Source organism: Bemisia tabaci, chromosome 9 (genome assembly GCF_918797505.1).
Source record: "Bemisia tabaci chromosome 9, PGI_BMITA_v3".
NCBI classification, from domain to species: Eukaryota; Metazoa; Arthropoda; class Insecta; order Hemiptera; family Aleyrodidae; genus Bemisia; species Bemisia tabaci.
Window position 1 is genome coordinate 15,469,716 of NC_092801.1, and position 14,334 is coordinate 15,484,049.

Sequence of the window (14,334 nt, forward strand, 5' to 3'; positions counted from 1 at the left end):
CGATTTATTAAGGAAAATCGATGATTCCTCAGGATCGAAATTGTTTATTTTCGATTCATGAATGAATAAATGCATCTGAAATGACTGAAAGCACACGTAACCCTATGTATTTTGATACGTAGAATTGATTTTTAACGTTGACGAATCGATTTATCCATCGTTTGTATCGAATTTTTGCGATTTTTTACGGAAAATCGATGACTTTTCGGAATTAGAATCGGGTTTGCTCCATCCGAGATCGGAGATATGTACCCAACATGATTCGGTGCACATCGACTCTTACGTATTTTTATACGTGGAATCGATCTATAACCTCGATAAGTCGATATATCGATCAATTGTATTGAATTTTTTCGATTTTTTGCGGAAAATCGACGGTTTATCGGGATTGAGATAGGTGTCTTTCCATCCGAGATCGGAGAAATGTACCCTTTATGATTGGAGCACATCAATTCTTCCGTATTTCTACACGTAGAATCAATTTTAAACGTCGACGAGTCGATATATCGATCTGACATACACAACTCTTGCGATTTTTTACGGATATTCGATGGTTATTTTGGACTGGCATTGGAAACATCTACCAGACATGACTGGACACATCGATTCGTTTGTGATTAGTCTCGCAAAATCAATTTTTAAGAAGTCGACGAGTCGATACATTGACTGGTCGTATTGATTTCTTGTGATTTTTATGGAAAATCGATTTTTTGAACAGGAATGAAATTGGTTACTAACGGTCCGAGGGTGAAGATATGCACCTGACATGGTCGGAGCATGCCGTTTCCACGTACTTTTACACGTAGGATCATTTCGTGTCGGGTGCATTCCTTCATTCCCATTTTGATTAAAATCAAAATTATTCCAACTTCAAGAAACCATCGGATTTCCGTAAATCCCAAAAAATTGATTGGTCAGATCGCCAAACCGACTCGTCAACCTTAAAAATGATTCTACGTGTAAAAGTACGTGGAAACGGCGTGCTCCGACCGTGTCAGGTGCATATCTCCGCCCTCGGACCGTTAGTAACCAATTTCATTCCTGTTCAAAAAATCGATTTTCCATAAAAATCACAAGAAATCAATATGACCAGTCAATGTATCGACTCGTCGACTTCTTAAAAATTGATTTTGCGAGACTAATCACAAACGAATCGATGTGCTCCAGTCATGTCTGGTAGATGTTTCCAATGCCAGTCCAAAAGAACCATCGAATATCCGTAAAAAATCGCTATTACGTATCTCAATCCCGATAAACCGTCGATTTTCCGCAAAAAATCGAAAAAATTCAATACAATTGATCGATATATCGACTTATCGAGGTTATAGATCGATTCCACGTATAAAAATACGTAAGAGTCGATGTGCACCAATCATGTTGGGTACATATCTCCGATCTCGGATGGAGCAAACCCGATTCTAATTCCGAAAAGTCATCGATTTTCCGTAAAAAATCGCAAAAATTCGATACAAACGATGGATAAATCGATTCGTCAACGTTAAAAATCAATTCTACGTATCAAAATACATAGGGTTACGTGTGCTTTCAGTCATTTCAGATGCATTTATTCATTCATGAATCGAAAATAAACAATTTCGATCCTGAGGAATCATCGATTTTCCTTAATAAATCGTTCAAAATCGATTTAACCGATCAGTATATCGATTCGGCAACGTTAAAAATCGATTCTACGTGTAAAAACACGTAGGAATCCATGTGCTACACATGCGTAAACAACGATAAGAACCCCGCCGATACATCAATTCTACAAGAAAACAGCAAAAAATTAGGCCGGATTGTGACCCCTTTGCCCCCCCGTAACTCGAAAACGGTTCCTATACTCATCTTGAAATTTTTTCCTGAGTTTTCTGTTAATATAAGCTTCCATTTAAACCTTGGTCCGATGGTCGAATCGAATACCTAAAAAGGGGCCAAAATCAGCCTCTTTTTTGGGAGGCTCTTTTGACAGTTTGCGGAATTCTGTAGATTTATAGCGAGAAGTTCACGGGTTTTCACTATTTTGGGAAGAATAACTCTTCAAATCCGCGAACACTCCTTTTTCCTTCCTTTTTACATACCTTTAGTACATTTAAATGTTAAAATCTTAAAAATTCTATGTTTTATGGCAAGCTGAAGATTTCATGATGAATGTGCATCCAGGATCTTAAAATCGTTTAAAATACTATTGTATGCTACATATTTTTACAGAGAAGTCTTTCTTACAAGGATCAACGAATTCTTTTGTCTGGAATTAGGGTAAAAAATCAAAATTTCAATCTAAGTAAGAATATTTGACTATGTGCCTAGACATTCAACAAAATGCCTGATTTGACTATTTGCCTTCGACATATAGATCGATCTGCCATTTAAACCTATGGAAAAGGATCGATAATCAGGGTGTTCGCAACGCACACCTTAATAATCGATTCTTTACTACAGCTTCAAATAGGGAAATATCGATAATCGATATCATCGATCATTCACGCCTCGCAGCTGGTATAACGTCGCTCCTCTGGCGTAAGGGCGTAACTTGATTTCTACGTGACCCCTGTGCTCCGTATAACTCTATGCTTTCTAAGGCTCATGCAAAAATCTAGATACGCCCTTACGTCAGAGGAGCGACGATAAGTAATAGACTAACCATCGACAACCCACGCACGAGAGATCCTGCGGCAAGTCTTATCATTTTCAATCACTACCCGTTTCAACCAATGGGATTTCTCCGTTTACCCGTCGTATTCCTTGTCCACCTATCGCTCTTGTGTATCGATTTTGTTTATCACCGTTGTCTATCAATCTTGTTTATCGCCGTTATATCTATAAATCTTGTCTATCGCCTTGCCTATCGATCGCCTTTGTCTGTAGCCTTTGTCCATCAATCTTGCACGGAGAAAAAAAAACTCGTGCGTGGGACCCGAAGTTTAGGTCATATGGATCTCTGAAGTTTTCAGATTGAGCATCTGAACACTTTAGGTCTAGCTGCCGAAGTTCGGATCATACATCTGGAACTTCAGTTCTTACATCTGAAGTACTTCGGTTCTCACATCCGAAGTACTTCGGTTCTCACATCTAAAGTACTTCAGATGTAGGAACTGAAGTTTCAGATGTATGATCCGAACTTCGGCAGCTAGACCTAAAGTGTTCAGATGCTCAATCTGAAAACTTCAGAGATCCATATGACCTAAACTTCGGGTCCCACGCACGAGTTTTTTTTTCTCCGTGTGTCTATAGCTTGTGTCCTTCCAATGCCTTCCTCTGTCGATTTTGTCTTTTGCTTTCGTCCATTTTCAATAAATAGCCCGCAACTGTCTTCCCGATACTATTATAGTAAAAGTCAATTAGGAACGCTCAGATTCGCCCAATCATGAATTCATGACTTATGACCTGAGAGTCGAGCAGTCGATTTAGAAATCCTACAATCTAATTTGAAAAATTCGCCTTGCAAAATACTTGCCTCGACATATCGATGGCTACAGTGCGAAGCCACGTATCTCTCTTATGGTGTTTCAAAATTTCCACTCCTATTTTATTTTTTCGAAGAGGGACAAATCAGTTTCATCAGCAATCATACTTGAAACAACAAACATCATACATCAAACAATCATTGCTTGAAATTTATGCAGAATATTCCGCTTAAAGAGATTGAAAATCAAGGAAGTTATCAAGAAATAACTCGTTTTCCAACGAATGAAAAACAAAATAATGACAGGCAGTCTGTCTGCAACGTCCCGAACGGAGGTTCGTGGATTTGCTCTTTAGCCGTCGATAAGTCGGCGAATTTTATCTGATTTTGTATTTGCTCAACAACACCAAGTTGCTCATCAACCGCGATCGGGCAAATAAAAGCGTTGACCTCCGAATTGGATTGCATTTTGCAAAAAGGAACCACTAGCATTACAATGATGCTAAGATTGTGCAACTTCATCCTTTACAATAATATTACAGAAATCATGAAAAACTATGAAATTTAGATGGTCATTTTCGTCTTAAATGTACAGTTTTTAGCGAGTAAAATAGAAACAATTAATGGATAATTGGGTTTTTCCTACAAGACAAAAGAAGCTGCATAATCATAGCAACATTGCAATGCTAGTGGTTCCTTTTTGCAAAATGCAATCCACGTTGTCTTCCCTCCATTTAAATGTATTTGAAACAATTCATTCTGGGTGAGATAGCTTGCCTCAGTGCCTCACCATAATATCGATATTTTTAATGGATTTAAATGGAGGAAAAAGTTGGCAACATCGTCTTCCCTCAATTTAAATGTATTTAAAACAATTGATTCTGGGTGAGACAGCTTGCCTTACCTAAAATCGATATTTTTAATGGATTTGAATGGAGGAAAAAGTTGGCAACATGGATTGCATTTTGCTAAAAGGAACCACTAGCATTGCAATGATGCCAAGATCGTGCAACTTCATCTTTTGCAATAAAATTGCGGAAATCGTGAAAAACTATGTTTAGATGGTAATTTTTGTCTTAAATTTACAGTTTTTAGCGAGTAAAATAGAAACTATGAATGGATAATCGGGTTTTTCCTCCAAGACAAAAGAAGCTGCACAATCTTAGCAACATTGCAATGCTAGTGGTTCCTTTTTGCAAAATGCAATACACGTTGTCTTCCCTCCATTTAAATTTATTTGAAACAATTCATTCTGGGTGAGATAACTTGCCTCACCATAATATCGATATTTTTAATGGATTTAAATGGAGGAAAAAGTTGGCAACATCGTCTTCCCTCAATTTAAATGTATTTAAAACCATTGATTCTGGGTGAGACAGCTTGCCTCACCTAAAATCGATATTTTTAATGGATTTAAATGGAGGCAAAACAGTGTTGCCAACTTGAAGAAACGCCACTACATTGCTGACATTGTTAGTGCCGGAACTCCAAAATATAGTGTCTCTACTTTCAATCTCTCGTTGAGTTTTTTACGCCAATGTCCCTCAATTGGACGTACTTCTATCAAACAGAACTGTGTGCATTAAGACATGAGTCTTGAGACCCATAAGAATATGTGCGTAACAGGGCTCACGTCATAATGCACATAGTTCCGTTTGATAGAAATACGTCCAATTTTAAGGTCCGCAATGACAAAAATTCATCAAACCGAAATTGGCGACACGCCGGCCAACATTATCTGTGAATCTTGGCTCGTGGCCAAAAAATTGTCAGGTTTTTTCTTATTTGATCGAACTCTAATAAGTCCACGCTCAAACAGCGCCTTCAGCATATATACGCAAATGTTTAATTCGATTGAAATAACGCGGTGTGACGCGTGTAGTCCGTCGGGTTTCAGAAGGAGTTTTTAAATTGCTTGCCGACCGTTTCTTGAGTGATGGTCTGGCATGCTGGCAATGAATTATGAAGAATTGGTGTGCAGTTAGCAATTGGGAACTACAATTTTTGCCTCATCTGTAAAAACACATACGTGCCCAGGAAAACTAATGGTACATACGTTGATCCTAAATTTTCTTTCTCAATTGCAAAATGTATTCCAATTAACTATCTCTCAGCGTCGCCTTGCCCCCTTCTTTCAGAGAATTTGTTGGCTTAATCCAAAAATCCACCCAACAAAAAAAACTATTTTCTTGAGTCGATTGTACTCGAATAGTTTCAGTATGTTTTATGGTGGATTTTTTTTCCATATGCTGAATTTTCCTTGGCAAGCTAATGAACTGTTGAAATTTTCGGAGTGAATTTGTATCCCAGCCTCCACACAGCTCCCAAAATCGCCCAGTAATATGAATGCGGAGCCGAATTTATGCTCCTCACGGAGTGGCTTACACTCTTAAGAGGCGGAATCTACTCTTTTTTGTGGAGTGTCTAACTTCGCATTTACATAAGTCGCATTTATATAATTTATATCAGTTTAAAAACAACGTAAGTACCATCAGTTTCCCTGTGCACATGAGTGCTTTTACAGATGAGCCAGAAATTATAGTTCCGAATTGCAAAATGTGGTTCAATTGCTGGCTTCGTTTAGGAACAACGTATGTGCCACCACAGTTTCCCTACGCACACAAGTGTTTTTACAGATGAGCCAGAAATTGCAGTTCCGAATAGTAAAATGTTGTCCGAACGATCACGCCATTACGTCGCCGAGCAATGAGGAAGCCTGCCGGAAAAGGTCGTTTCACTTCCATGCGTGCATTTGATATTATGTATGACAAATCGACGGTGAAACTACCAAACCACGTATCTCGTTTGCGGTGTTTAAAAATCTCCGCTCACATTTTATTTTTTTGAAGTAGACCAAATCAATATCATTCCTTGAAATTTTCACAGAATTCTCTCCGCACGAAGAGGAAAAATCACGGAAATTTTCAAGACTGGACGTTAAGTAGCTTTTTATTTAAAAAATAAAGTATGACAGGAAGTCTGCGACGTCGCAAACCGAGATACGTGGTTTGGTAATTTCACCGTCGAAATGTAAATGAAGAGAGGAAAATTAGTTGGGTTTCACGTAAAGTTTCCTCGTTTGAAATGACTTTCATTCCAACAAACTGTGCACACATTTCAAAATCATAAGTTGAAAACCGCTGGCGCTTTAAGTTGGAATAATCGCGTGCGTCAAAGACAGTGCGGCTGCGGCCGGCGCCGGCGCGAGGCTGGTCTAGTAGCGCCTCACAAGATCGCAGGATACTTCATGCATTACGCGTATACAACGGTGCGCGCTTAAGCCGTCAAAGAGTCGCATTTTCTTAGTGTTATAAACCTACCCCGGTGCATACCATTTCACCGCGAGCTTGCAATCCTAGAATCACAGGATAGTAGAGATTTTGCATAGAGTACATAGAGTCGTAATGTAAATGGGAGAGCTGGCGCCATGTTCTGCTCGACGAATTCCGAGCCCGGTGTGCGCCGAGTTCGGGTCGCTTTTTCGATACATTTTCGATCCAAAATGGCGGAGTGGAATACGTGGTAATTCCTATCTCCGTTGTTGTTGTTGTTGTTGTTGTTGTTGTTGTTGTTGTTGTTGTTGTCATCGGATGGCCGGGTACCAACGAACTACACCTCTAGAATGGCCGCGAGATAGCAAACCTGCGTAACGCGCAAGGGCCGGTTTTTGAAGGCAGGAGGGGGGTGGGAGCCCAAGTATAGCTAACCTCAATCTCCATTTCTGCTGCGTCTTGCCCATAAGGATTACATGTGAAAATTTCAACCTATGTAAACTTTCATTTTTTTTGAGGTTTGCTTTCAAAGTTCCTATTTTTTGAGTTAAGAAAACCTTTGGAGGTGCGATTATTATGCAATCTTTTCATTGCTATCACTTTATTCAACAATATTCGGCAAAATGTGGGCAGCGTCTGACATGGGTTTAGATGGCAGCCTGCTGTGTGAGCCCAAGTAAACCTAACCTATATCAACTTCAAAACGTTCCGGGTCTCTAACACTGGTCGGCCATTTTAGAGGTGTAGTTCGTTGCCGGGTACCTGTGTATCGCAAACAATCGATTATGTATCGAAAAAGTGACCCGGCGTCACACAGGAGTCTCGGAATTCGGGACATGGAAAATGCTTAAAAGTGGCGCCAGCTCTCCCAATTACATTACGACTCTATGTACTCTATGAGATTTTGCAGTCCTGTATGTGTGCCGGTGAAAATATAATTTACGATAGGACATTTTTCAACTTGGAATGCTGTTACGTTCTGTCGTTCGGAAAACGCCGAACTTAGCCAACTTCCAGGGAAAGAAACGGAACGTATTTTTGTCACAAAAGTGGCAATAGTTCCAGGCAGATATTTTTGGTATCACACTCACACAAAAATTAACCAGTGGCGTGGCGTGCTTTGCGGTATATCGATTGTTATGCCATTTAAACCTATGGAAAAGGATCGATAAACAGGGTGTTCGCAGCGAACACCTCGATATTCGATTCTTTACCACAGGTTTAAATGGCATAACAATCGATATATCGCAGTTCACGCCACGCCACTGAAATTAACTCTAGCGCCTTGTCTCCTCGAGACGTTTTACGATATTTTTCCCAAGTTAGAATCGCAGGAACGAGATTTCTGGGCATTTTCTTCGTCAAAAACACAAAAAATTTCTTCTTTTTCCTTTGAAGTTGTTCCTTAGACTCCACAAGGACTCTTAGTTGGTACTGCGATTAGTATTGACTATCTCAATATTTTTCTCAAACTCCGGACTATTAGTTTCCATTAATTTGTAACATACTATGGTAAAAGCACTCAATTAAGGTGATTCGATGGACGCCACATTTTGTGTCAGAGCGGCATGCGATATATCGCATCAATTGGTTCCAGTTTTTCAGCTACTCGTCATTTTTCTCGAATTTTGAGATCGCAATTCTGTTGTCAGGAGACTAAAGCACTCACTTACCAATTTCAACAAAGAAATTCAACGTAATAAAGGCGTGGTTTTTTCAGAGAGAATATATCGCATTCGAGTGCTGTTTCGATATCAGTATCGAATGCGATGTTTTCTCTCTGAAAAAACCACGCCTTTGTTACGTTGAATTTCGTTGTGAAAATTGGTAAGTGAGTGCTTTAGTCTCCTGACATCAGAATTGCGATCTCAAAATTGGAGAAAAATGACGAGTAGCTGAAAAAATGGAACCAATTGATGCGATATATCGCATGCCGTTCTGACACAAAATATGGCATCCTTCGAATCACCTTAACCTGATAAGTGGGTGTCTTGCGAAAGTGCTAAAAAATGTGCAAGAATTAACCCACATAAAACCTGCTTTATATTAATTATAATTTTTGGTCAAAGCTTTTCGGCACAGTTGCCATCGGCAGGAACTTTAGAGTCTAAAAACGATATTTATTTTTTATTTTTTACATTCCCACCTAGTTAGTTGTTATTGTATTTTACAAACATAACAAGGTGGAGAAATAGTGCTGGGTCCACACCACATTGCGGGGAAAACAAGTGTGCCTTCGTATTTTTTTTTCTCATTTAAAAATATATTTAAATACAGTTTTCTCACTATAAATGTGCTGACAATGGCAATTGTGCGTAAAAGCTTCGACCAAGATACAAAGATATAACTGAATAAAGCAGTTTTTATGTAAATTGATTCTTGCACATTTTTTAGCACTTTGGCTACATACCCCACCCAGGTATCAGTTTCCCTCTGCACATAAGTGCTTTGCAGATGTGCCAGACATTCTAGTTCTGAATAGTGAAATGAAGTCCAATGGAGATATTGTATGTGTGAGGGATTTGCGATTTGACCATTGATTCTTATGTAAAAGGCCGCGAGAAACACGATGGTGCCACTGGTTTTCTCTGAAATCAACACCCAAGCTCAAAAAAGGCTCTCAAGTTGAAGCCAAAATGGAGGGGATATCCCACGCTATCCTGAGAGTCCGCACCTCTACATCAAAACAAACTCTCCATGCAAAGATAGGGAGCAAATACATTGACAGGGTTGCCCTGTTTTCAGTTTTGGAGTCCCCTAATAGAGTGGCAGCCCTGTCAATGTATTTGCTCCCTATCTTTGCATGGAGAGTTTGTTTTGATGTAGAGGTGACCTCTCAGGATAGCGTGGGATATCCCCTCCATTTTGGCCTCAACTTGAGAGCTTTTTTTGAGCTTGGGAGTTGATTTCAGAGAAAACCAGTGGCACCATTGTGTTTCTCGCGAACTTTTACAAAAGATTCAATGGACAAATCGCAAATCCCTCACACATGCAACATCTCCATTGATAATCTCCAATGACGTAGCGTGAAATGTGAAATAGTCTATTGTTCTCATCAACTCTTTCTCTACTTCGTCGGCTTCAACGGGCGTTGAAGATATTTTCTTCGCGTATTTTTTCGACTTCCGAGTCCCGTCGAGGAAATAACTCCGCTCCACTGACGTCAAGGCGTATCCGGATTTTCTCGTGAGCCTTGTCCTCCGTATAACTCTATGCTTTCCAGGGTTCATGTGGAAATCAAGATAAGCCCTTACGTCAGAGGAGCGACGATCTCTCGTCAACACGGAAGGTATCGCGGCTCAGGTGAGCTTCCGAATTCTTTATTACGCATTCTTCTACGTTAACCCCCCCTTCTCCGGGAGGGGTGGGGGGAATCTCTTCCCGATTTCGTCGGAGAAATTGCGGAGGAAGAAAGCCGAAAGTTGCGTGGTGTCCCGCGGGGGAAATGTTTTGTTTACACAGTCGAATAGCGCGGTGAATCAGTGTCGTGCGCTGTTGCCCTTCCTCTGAAATACCTCGAAATAACCCCTGAATGTTGACTAATGTAGAGTCCCTTTATACTGAGAGTCAAGACAATGTGAATCCATTTCTGATTGGTTCCCGTATTTTAGGCCTTCCCAGTGTCACAAACGGGAATAAAGATTACAGTTTCACCGACTGCAAAGATTAAAATCTGGAATGGACCGGGGAATTACGGGTTCGGCAAGGAACAAACGGAATGAAGGAAGGAACGAAGAAAGGAATTCGAGAATGGGCCGATCAAAGATTACGAAAAACGTTCAATTTGTGTAATCTTTATTCCCGTTTGTGACTCCATGAGGGGTGTTGTCTTGACTCTCAGTATAAAGGGACTCTAGACAAATGCAGAGGGCGATCCAACCAGAGACAAGAGACCCTCGACTCGTATTTCGGCCATTGTGGAAGCTTTTACTTTCGGGACATCAACATAGAATTGTTGACTTACCTACATGGTTGATGTTTAACAACGTGTTGGCAGCTTCGTTTTGCAAACAAGCCAAAACAAGCCGTAGTTTGGGAAACTTGTTTGGCTCATGGCGTCACCCGAGGCTCATCATCCACCAGGTAGGTAGGTCAACAGCCGAAAAAAGAGTGATGACTGTTGCTCCCTTATAATTGTCCGTATGGAAGTGTTGAATCCCCGAAAGTAAAAGCTCCCACCTGTCGCAAAGAGGCCAGTGGAGAGTCTCTTGTCTCTGGATCCAACCCGCCCCTCTCCTCTGACCCCTGCGCGTCTTGCTCATTTTCAGGGAGGTTTTCTTTTAAATTTCAGGGGATCTCAAAAGTCGTCTCCCTTGACCTAGGAGCACGCATAAAATTTCAAGTCTCTATCTTAATTTTTTCGAACGTTATACGGATGCCCAGTGCCGGTGGTGTGGACATTTTGGATCAATCGATCGTATGCGTTCTGTTCAAAGGAGACAAAATTTGACATGGGGCTAAGCGAAAATGAGAAAAATCTCCTAGAAAGCCCGTGCATAAAATTGATTACAATTCACCTGAAGTCACCCTTTGAAGGTCAGCTTTTAAATTGGCGTCATTTGAGGGGGGAGTGGAGTTATAATTGCCCCCCACCCTCCGCAAATGACGTCACTTCCTTTCTCCTGTCACTCTGCGCCGTCGTAAACGCGCATCCTCTCCCTCCCTCTATTTCCATATTGTGTTCGTTTCCGTTTATCTTATTCGTAAAATGGTGCCTCAAGCACTACGTGAGTAACACAGCCGGAGGTAGGAGAGATGCGTTCGGACCTCTTTTTTAACTTTTCTCCCGAATCCGAGCGACACCTCATTGACAGCATATAGCAGAGAATTGAGAGCTCACGCTTCGCGTCATCGCGCCTTCAATTTTTTAGATGCAGCACGGGCGTCCATCAAGTACGAATAGTTGTATCTCTGCGCCGTCGCACATTGGTTCCAAGACCCGATCTAGGTGGCATTAATTCGAAAAAATGAATTTTGGAAAAATTAAAATTTGACACCACAGATTGATAGTGCATACTCTCGAGAGTAACTTGGCCAAATATCATGAAGATTGGATCACTAATAAGGAAATGATAAGCACCTAAAGGTGAGGCCGCGAGGTACTTTTGGGCGGACTCGCACCAGTTTTCAGTGTTTACTGTCAGGTCCTATGATTTGAAGTTCATCACACAGAAATAGATGCAAATGTGAAGTGTTCTGTTATGGTGTATCAAAAATATAAGGCATGTTAAAGGTTTATACGTTCTTACTATCTTTCAAAAACGTGTCTATACATCTAGACAAGCCGTTAGACAAAGCGTTATTTTCTACTAATTCCAAGCAAATTTTTACAAAAATGGCTCTAGATGAATGTCTTGCGCCGGTTCGCACGCATACAGACCTACTGTAGTAGTTAGTACTAACCCTAAACTTGATTTTAGTGCAATAAAATTCTGCGCATACTTGCGTCCCTGGGGGTTAGGGCACTTTGAATTTCCAAAACCGGCTTTCAAGAAATAAAGAATTGACACACTAAGGAGCTTACTGCAGACCTCAGATCCTTGGGAATATGAATACTGCATTTTTTACAGGTCATGTGGGTTCTCAAGTCTTCATAATCGTTAAGATGATTATTTTTTACTTTGTCTATACCTCTAGAGAAGCCCATAGACTTACCACAGCTCCGGTTTTTTGACTGGAAATTTTACAATTATGACTCAAAATAAAGGCCCTGCGTAGGTTCGCACACGTGCAGACCGACTGTAGTAGTTAGTGCTGACCCTACACTTGATTTCGGAGCAAAAAAATTCTGCGCATACTTGCGTCCCTGGAGGTTAGCGCACTTTGAATTTCCAAAACCGGCCTTCGAGAAATGAAGAAAATTGACACACTGAGGAGCTTACTGCACTACTGCAGACTCCAGATCTTTGAGGACTGCATTTTTTGCACATCACGTGAGTTCTCAAATCCTCACAATCATTGGGATGATTATTTTTCACCTTGTCTATACCTGTAGAGAAGCCCATAGACTAAAGACAGTTCCCGTTTTTTGACTAGAAATTTTACAATTATGGCTCAAAATACAGAACACGTGGGTTCTTAAATCCTCTCAATCGTTTAGATAATTGTTTTTCACATTGTCTGTACCTTTAGAGAGGCCCATAGACATAGCACTGTTCCACAGAAAAGGAGCTTACTGCACTCCTCGCGCATTATTCCGTGATTGTATGAGTAAATGTCCTCTAACTTAACAACGAATGCTTATTTCTTTCTTGGTTCATGATTTCTTCGTGTTTTTATTCTCTCAGGTTTGTAAGGCTCTGAAATCATCGCAAGCTCACAACTTTGTTTAAAAAAGAAAAAAAAGCAAGTGTGACACCTCACTCTTTTTGATGCGCAATAAAATATTATACCGATGAATATTTTCCTGCTCTTACAGACAGTAATCATTTTTCTTTCAAAATACTTTGTTATTAATTTTGGTTTCTGCTTTCCTTCATTGAGTGAATATACTTCTTGTTCAAGTAAAATATTTATGTTACGTATGTTTAAATTGCCGCGTATAATGAATTTAAATGTATTTTTTGAATTATAGACGAAGATCGAATCTTAATTCATAGTTATTCTGATAACATAATAATTCTGATAGCATAATTGTACCATTAAATTACAAAGCTTCAAAATTTCTGTTGGTTTTAAAGCGCGGCGAATCAAGAAATCAGCGAGCATTGAGGTTCAAATAAAGTTCTTCTTACGCTGATTTGTCAACACTGTATGAACAACTCGAATAGTGGGATAAGCAGTTTTCTTTGGTACTGGAATTTATTTTCCTCAGGGAAACCACAACATTTAGGAGGTATATTTTACCAGATAATACCAATTCCTGGTTCAAAAAATTATACAACATTGCCCCCCCCCCCCCCCATTAAAAAATTAGTAATTAGAGGACAAATCCTCGTAAATTCATCGATAGTTTTTGATGATAAATCAAAAAAGGTTGAAAAATATATCAGTCCAGGAATTCAGCCATGTTAAAATATTATTAATGTAGTATTAAGTATGAATTTTCAAGCTAAATGCAAATTTACCACCTTATGCTAAATGATACAGTCAAATTGACTTCAAATTCGTAATTAGCGCCCCAAATAACCCCTAGATACATATATAACATGTCATCATCAGTGATATTCTAATTAATGCCACCTAGATCGGGCCCTGGAACCAATGTGCGACGTTGGGCACTCTAAAAGACTCCGGAGTCGGTCAGTGTGTGACAAGTGTGTGTCAGTGTGACACAAGTGTGTGCGACAGGCACGGAGTCGGATCAACAACGCTGGCTGCCAGTGGCGTGGCGTGAATTGCGATGTATCGATTGTTCTGCCATTTAAACCTATGGTAAAGAATCGATCATTAAGGTGTTCGCTGCGAACACCCTGTTTATCGATCCTTTTCCATAGGTTTAAATTACATAACAGTCGATATATCGCAATTCACGCCACGCCACTGCTGGCTGCGTCGCGTCGCGTCGCGATGGCGGCGGTCTGCGGAGCAGAGGAAGAATGTCAACGACGCGGGCGTATTCAGATTAGGACCTTGCACGCCCACCAAATATAGGCATCATTCGGAAACATCATTTTTTCGAGCCGCAACACTGCCGCCCTAAAGAAGCACGCCGTATGA

General features: G+C 40.3%; 1 protein-coding gene across 6 annotated transcripts in view; it reads left to right on the forward strand.

Annotated features, from left to right (window-relative positions):
• tmod (tropomodulin) overlaps window positions 1–14,334 on the forward strand; it is a 266,526-nt gene that overhangs the window by 71,668 nt on the left and 180,524 nt on the right. The gene's annotated exons all lie outside the window — the stretch shown is intronic.